Genomic DNA, 7,606 nt, shown 5'->3' with positions numbered 1-7,606 from the left:
TTGGTAGGACGCGAGTTATTTCATTGAGAGTTGACCTTTTTAGGGCTTCTTCATGAGGAGTACATGATACCTTTTGTCGCTACTGAACAGTTGAAGATGACTTCGCTTTAGACATAGGTCATGCAATATATTCATCACTAACATGCGGCTTATCATGTCGGAATGCCACCGGATGCCCAATGGCATTTAGCTGCACAAAAAAAAGGTAAAGAAAGAAAATAATTTTAGTAAAGCTATCCACTCATAGGTAAAAAAAAGAAGAGAGGAAACGTTATTTTATTTTTACCTCTTAGTTACAAGTTGTGTGTATTCTCGAAGGACTATCAATACTTGAAAACTCTACAACCTCTATTGGGTTAGGCCTTCTTTTCCACCATTGATCCTCATTGGTACTTTGGCTTGTTCTTGAGGAACTCGCTTGCGAAATAGAAGAACTTGAGGGTGTTTCTCTACATTTATTGAAGTGCACACCACCTCTTTCATAGCTGCCTTTGAGGACTTAAGCTTCCTCTTTTTATGTTTTGTAACTACTTATGGGATTGGAGCAAATGATTCATTGACTTTTTGGAGCGTCTTTCCAGCACCTTGATCTTCATCCCCTAAAGGAGTAGTAAAGTTTGGCACAACATTGTCTGCCAGAGCTTGTGGATTATCATCAAGGAACTTCTCATGTGCTTTCTCCCACCAAGACATATAATTAGTTGAGAAAAGCTTCTCCACAGGATCTCCTGTTGGGGTAAAGTCGCACGTGACATAAAACGATACAGTGTAAAAATCCTCCAAAATTTGAGTCCTTCATCTAAAAAAGCACTACGAATATCATTCTCTAAAAATCAGGGACGTTTTAATAAAATCCAAATTGATGACCAAAATAATGCGGACTATATGGCTCGATAATAAATGAGTTATCATACCTCAAAGGGAGGTAGTTATGATGTAAGCTCTGAAGTAATTTGACTCCAATTCTTGAGCGGTCTCGTTATCCGCATAATAAAAAAGACAAGAATTAGTCAATATCGTTGGTGTCCAAACTATATTTTCTTCATCGTGGATACATTTTCTTGCATCATTCTTGTCAAAGTACCTCGTGACGCCCTTTCCGAAGTATGGCACCATCAAAGGGACAGATGGACCCTTAGCAAGTGCGTAATGGGTTTTGAGATAATGGGTAGGCCAACCGTAAATATAATGGATGGAAAAATAAACTTTGACCTGATCAAGTTGTAAAAAACATGAAATTTTTTTCAAACCATGATAGATACTTTCCAAAATTGGAACCGTAAGGCTAATCTTCCGTCTGCTTGCCATCATGCTTGTCATCTTAAAAGTCTCAGGACGAATGAAATTTTCTATCTTATAGAAAAATACAAAAGTACACAGCTAACATGATAAGAAAGTTGTTAGATATGTTTTATCTTTTTTATCAGACCTCACCCTAAGTTTGGAAAATACAGCTTCTTCACCACTTTACCATCTAGTTGTCTCAGGAATAGCTCTGTTAGGATTATGTGTCAACTTTAGGCGCGCATAATGTTTTTCCTTTTGTAGTGGGGAAGGTTTATATATTAAAGCTTTCTTGCACCAAAATTTTTTCCACTTGCGACCTTTTGGTTAACGCCCGTACCTTCCTTAAGATGATGGAAGACAACAAATAAGTACTCGCAAGATCGAAGAACAAATCTCATGGTTTTCATCTAAACATATGAGTTCCCTAATCTCAGGTACCACTTCTTCGTACAAAGATCCAGCCATAGGTAAACCTCTGAGAATATGTAAGTTTTATAGGGAGATAGATAGCTCTCCAGCTGATGTAAGAAGTGTGTTCGCCTTGGAGCATCAAGCCTCACAAAATGCTTGCAAAATATTCGAGTTTTGATCATAAGTGAAAAGTGAGGTGTAGACAACATCATAAATCTTCATTGTACTCAGGATTTGTGGTTTTTACCAAGTTCATCTTCAGCTCATTCCCAATACCTTATTGTGATGATACTCGCTCTCGATTGTTACCGTATTTTTTCAACGTATTTCTCCTTGAATTATGCGATGCCTTAAGTTAGGAATGGTGCTAGAAATGTTTATATGGTGATGAATTGGCACTTGAAGAGACCACTTCTTAGATAAGGATTAGAAGTAGGCTTGTGCTCTAAAGTCCAGTTTTCTACATAAAGTGGGTTCCTCAAGAAAGGCCACGAGCCTGCATACTGGCTGACTTGTAGGGTGTGAATCGAAAGTCTGGTTTGTGCTATGCCATATTTAATCTCAATTATGAGATATTTAAGTTTAGAGGAAGGTGAGATGTACTCTCTAAAATTACCATCTCTTAGAGCTGGAAAAGACAAAAGAAGTCATCAGCGTCCAAATCAAGAATATTGGAATGGGTATAAAGAATATAATTGATGAAATGGCCCCCGGCTTGTGGGCAGGTGTCACGGCCCAAAATACCAACATATCGTGATGACGCCTAACACACTTACAAGGCAAGCCGACAATCACATAACATCTAAACATTTGAATAAAAAACGGTTTAATAAACTTAACAATGAAAAATTTCATAAATATCCGCTAAAAAAACTGAAACTCTACTACAACCATCACAGAACCTGGCATCAACGAGTACATGAGCACTACAACATCTCAACATAAAACAAACTCTAGTACAACTGTATCAATAGTAGAACAGTACTAAAGAAAATAAAAAGAAGGAGAATTAAGGTCTGTCGACGTCATAGCAGCTCCTTAAAGTCTCCGAGCAGGTACTAGCACCAATCTACCAATCACTGATTCTGGATGTACCTGGAACTACACACGAAGTGCAGAGTGTAGTATGAGTAAAACTGACCCCATGTACTTAATAAGTATCGTAGCTAACCTCGACGAGGTAAATGAAGCATGGATTATAAGAGATGCTAGCTATAACCTGTACAGTTTTATCATTTTAACAAGTACAGAACAATAATGAAATCAAGTCATAAAGCACAGGAAGAAGCATCTGTATATGTATGTGTACAGTTTCTCAAATACTCTGCTCAGTCAATGTTTGGCATATAGAGATGATATGCGGTTAAATCAGGTAAATAATCGCGGGAACTGCAAGTAAAGATGAAATACAAAATCTAAACAAACACTGTCCAGATTTTCTCAACCTTTCCAATTCCATACCAAATCACTGATTAGATTTCCTTAATATCCATGTGTACACCATCAAAAGAGAAACATGAGAGGGTGACCCTAGGGGTATGGATCCATATTCACACGCAAGCACGACCAATTCAACGTGCTACCAGTCCGACATGGTCACAGGCTCAATATCATAATCCGCCCAGCGTGGTCACATGTATAATAGTACAATCCGCCCGACATGGTCACATGCATAACAACACAAACCGCCCGGCATGATCACAAGTATAATAGTACAATCCACCAGTATGGTCACATGCATAACAACACAAACTACCTGGCGTGGTCACAGGCATAACAACGCAATCCGCCCGGCGTGGTCCCAGGCACAACAACACAAACTAGCTGGCGTGGTCACATGCACCTATTCCGATCATATCACACAGGAGCAAATAAATAATAATACACGTATGTAATGAATGAATAACAAATCTCATGCGCCTAGACTAGTATAAATGACATGCTAAAGTGTAGACATGTGCAAAGTGTGCTATCATAGCTCAAATCAGCAATTTCATCATAAAATAGCATTTATCAAGTTCATTCAGGGGTTAAACTTCTATGTAGCCTCAACATGGCTCAAATAAATAACAACAATGTTACAATTGTGCGAGGCATCATAGCTTAAAGCTTAACAATCAATTCTAGGCTTTGTCATGGCCTAAGCACAACCCGAGCATGGATAAATACCCCAACTGTCAGCACATGGGCTCAAACCCCACACATGTGCGCACCCATAGCACTTATGTCACAACTCGCACTTTGGGGTTGTGACTTCGGCCAAGAACTGGTGAGAAAAGGCTCTTCTGATTATTTGACGTAGATTCGTCTACTCATGTAACTTGGGCTTTTTAATTTTAAGCATATATAAGGGGGGTATAGGTGATGAAAGCTCCAACCTGCCTTCCCTATACGTGCTTCCACCAAGCTGTATCGAACGAGCTACCTTGGGGGCAACCTCAAGGGACTGCCTGGATGACTCAAAGGAGTGTCCTAGGTATCCATACGAGTTACGGAAACTCTATGGATGGCGCGGCGCCTTCGGGCTAGAGTTGGGCACCAAAGTGGCGCTGGAGGTTGATATGTGGGATGGCTATGCCCTGCGGGCTGCCGAAATGTTGGAAGAGACCTCCGTGCCGATTGGATACTTGATGCACCTATCATAGGGGCATCATGTGTTGACTTGTGAGCATGGCTTGGGTTCAACCATGCGAGCAAGGGTCCGTTGGCCTAAACGTGCAGTTGTGGGGCGACACTGCACTATTCAGAATGGAAGTGTGTCACGAGGGCTATGTATAGGCATGGCACGAAAGACGTGCATGACAATAGCCAAGGACTAAAGGTTGCCTTACTCAGGCGAAGCACGAGCTAGTTGCGGATGCACTAGGCGAGTGTCAAGCTTGAGGATTGGGTTGTGCACGCGAGAGCGATGCTCAGTCTTGGGAGAGGGACAAGACATGTCCTAAGCCAATCCCCCAGGGTGCGCATGGATTGTGATCCTAAGATGAAGCTCCACGACATGTCTAGGGCCAAGTGCCTAGACATCTTACGGACGGCACAAGTTGGGGCGAGCCTCATGGGCAAGCTCCACCAACAGGCACAATATCGTGCTTGAAAACCTGGGAAAGGATGAAGGCTAGCCTGCAGCGAGGGGAACTGCAGGCGCCGCACGGGCGAATCGGTGCCGTTGGTGAGCGTAAGGAAGTCGGTCCGTGACAACGTAGCTATCACAAATAATTCAGGCAACTAGTGCCTCAACCAAGTTTAAATAAGATACTTACCTCAAGCAAGCCGAATTACTCCCCTAACAAGCCCTTCATGCGCGTATCGACCTCCGAAAGGCTCGAATCTAGCCAAAATAATATAATACTATCAATAAAATCTATAGAAATTCAAATGATAAAGCTAAGATCTTTAACCAAAATCAAAAAGTCAACCTCGGGCCCATGCCTCGGAACCCGACAAAATTCACAAAATCCCAACACCCATTCAATAACTAGTCCAACCATAAAATCATCCAATTCCGACCTCAAATCGACCTTCAAACCTCCATTTTTTATTTTTGCAAAGTTTCCATAAAATCCCCTATTTTTTCACTTTAATTCACTAATTAAATGCTAAAACAAAGATGGAATCATGATATAATAACAAATCCGAGTAAAAACACTTACCCCGATCCAAGACGTGAAAATCCCCTCCACAATTACCCAAACCAAGCTCTACAACTCAAAATGTGAAGTAATACTCTGACCCATGATTTGGGATTTTAAACATTCTGCCCAGGTGCTCATCTTCACGAACGCGGAAAATGCCTCGTGTTCGTGAAGCACAAATCTCCTCAGCTTCCAAACCCTCATTCGCGAATGTGATGTCCTTCTCGCGAATGCAATGACCTTTGACCCAATGCCTACGTGAACACGACCACACTCCCGCAAACGCGAAGGCTAAATGCCTGGTGCCCAAGCCAGCCTCATCCTATTATGCGAACGCGAACCCACTCTCGTGATCTCGATGCACAGACCTACTAGACCTTCACGAACGCGTGGCCTTCTTCATGAATGCGAAGAACAAAACCTCATGCCACTGAACAACTCTACGCGAATGTGATCCCCATGTCGTGCGCGCGATGAAGACTGCACCAGATATTATATCAGCAGTTCTATAAGGCCAAAATAAAGCTGAACTTCGTCTGAATCACACCCGAGGCCCCCGGGACCTCGCCTGAGCATACCAGCAGGTCCTAAAACAGGATACGAACTTATTCGAAGCCTCAAATCACATCAAATAACATCAAAATCACGAATCACACCCCATTCAAGCCTAATGAACTATTGAACTTCCAACTTCTAAAACTAATGTTGAAACATACCAAACCAACTCCGATTGACCTTAAATTTTGCACACAAGTCATAAATAACACAACGGATATATTCTAACTCCCAGAACTGAAATCCAAGCCCGATATCAATAAAGTCAACAGTCGGCCAAACTTCCTAACTTTTCAAACCTTCAACTTTCCAACTTTTGTCAATTCTAGCCAAAATGACCTATGGACCTCCAAATCCAAATCCGGACATACGCCTAAGCTCAAAATCACTATAGGAAGCTATCGAAAGGATCAAAACTCCATTTCGGGGTCATTTATACAAAAGTTAATATTTGGCCAACTCTATCCACTTAAGCTTCCAACCTTGGGATTAAGTGTCCCAATTCACTCCGAAACATCACCAGAACCAAACCAACCGTCCCCGGAAAGTCACGTAACCACAAGTGAACATTGAATAAGCAATAAACAGAGGAACGAGGCTACAATACACAAGATGATCGGCTGGGTCATCATAGCAAGGATGAGTATACATTCCTTCACACCCTAAGTTATTCCTCCAGTTTTTGGGCGGGGATGAGTATCCATCCCTTTACACTCTAAGTTATCCATCAGGATTTCAAGCGAGGATGAATATCCATCCTTCATACCCTAAGTTATCCCTTTGTTTGGGCGGGAAAGAGTATTCATCCCTTCATACCCTAAGTTATCCCTCAAGTTTTCGGGCGGGGGTGAGTATCCATCCCTTCACACCCTAAATTTATCCCTCTAATTTTCGGGTGGGGATGAGTATCCATTACTTCACACCGTAAGATTATCCCTCCTACTTTTGGATGGGGATGAGTATTTATCCCTTTACACCCTAAAATTGTCCCTCCGATTTTTGGGTGGTGATGAGTATCTACCCCTTGACATCCTAAGGTCACTGTCTTCATGCACGGGTCATCTTCTTGAACAAGAACTTGTCTTTCTTAATTTAACTTGAAAAATATGCTAAATAAACAAAAGAGCATGTGGTTTATATAGATGTGCAAAGACAACAGTTAGGGGATTCGTTACGATGTGGTAACTGCAATAGTTAGTCTTGAAAGAGGATTTGGACTCGTTAAGGAGGAGGGGTCTGAAGTTTTTCCTTCTCCAGATGTATAATAGAGTGGCAAGAGGAAATTCTTGTGATCCTTCTATGTGTCATAATTCTTAGTAAAGTGGACAAAATATAATGATTATGCAATTGACCAAACACTTGAATGCAATTCTCAATACATTATCTATTTGTGAAAGGATTTAAATGCAAAGAAACTGACTTTGGCATTAATGGACAGATGAGATTGGTTATTCATGAGTTAAAGTATAACGACCCGGCCGGTCATTTTGAGTGTTATAGCCTTGTCCCCCCATTTACTTCTTATTCTATGCAAAATTATTGTTATGTGAGTTGTCGAGGTAGTTGGTTCGATTTCAGGAATATTTTAGAATGAGATGAGATACTTAGTCTCAAGGTTGGAAGCTTAAGTTGAAAAGGTTGAGTGGATGTTGACTTATATGTAAATGACTCCGTAATAGAGTTTTAACGGTTCCGATAGTTTCGTAGGGTAATTTTGGACT

The sequence above is a fragment of the Nicotiana tomentosiformis genome, chromosome 7, assembly GCF_000390325.3.
Source record: "Nicotiana tomentosiformis chromosome 7, ASM39032v3, whole genome shotgun sequence".
NCBI classification, from domain to species: Eukaryota; Viridiplantae; Streptophyta; class Magnoliopsida; order Solanales; family Solanaceae; genus Nicotiana; species Nicotiana tomentosiformis.
Note: the sequence above shows the minus strand (reverse complement) of the source record.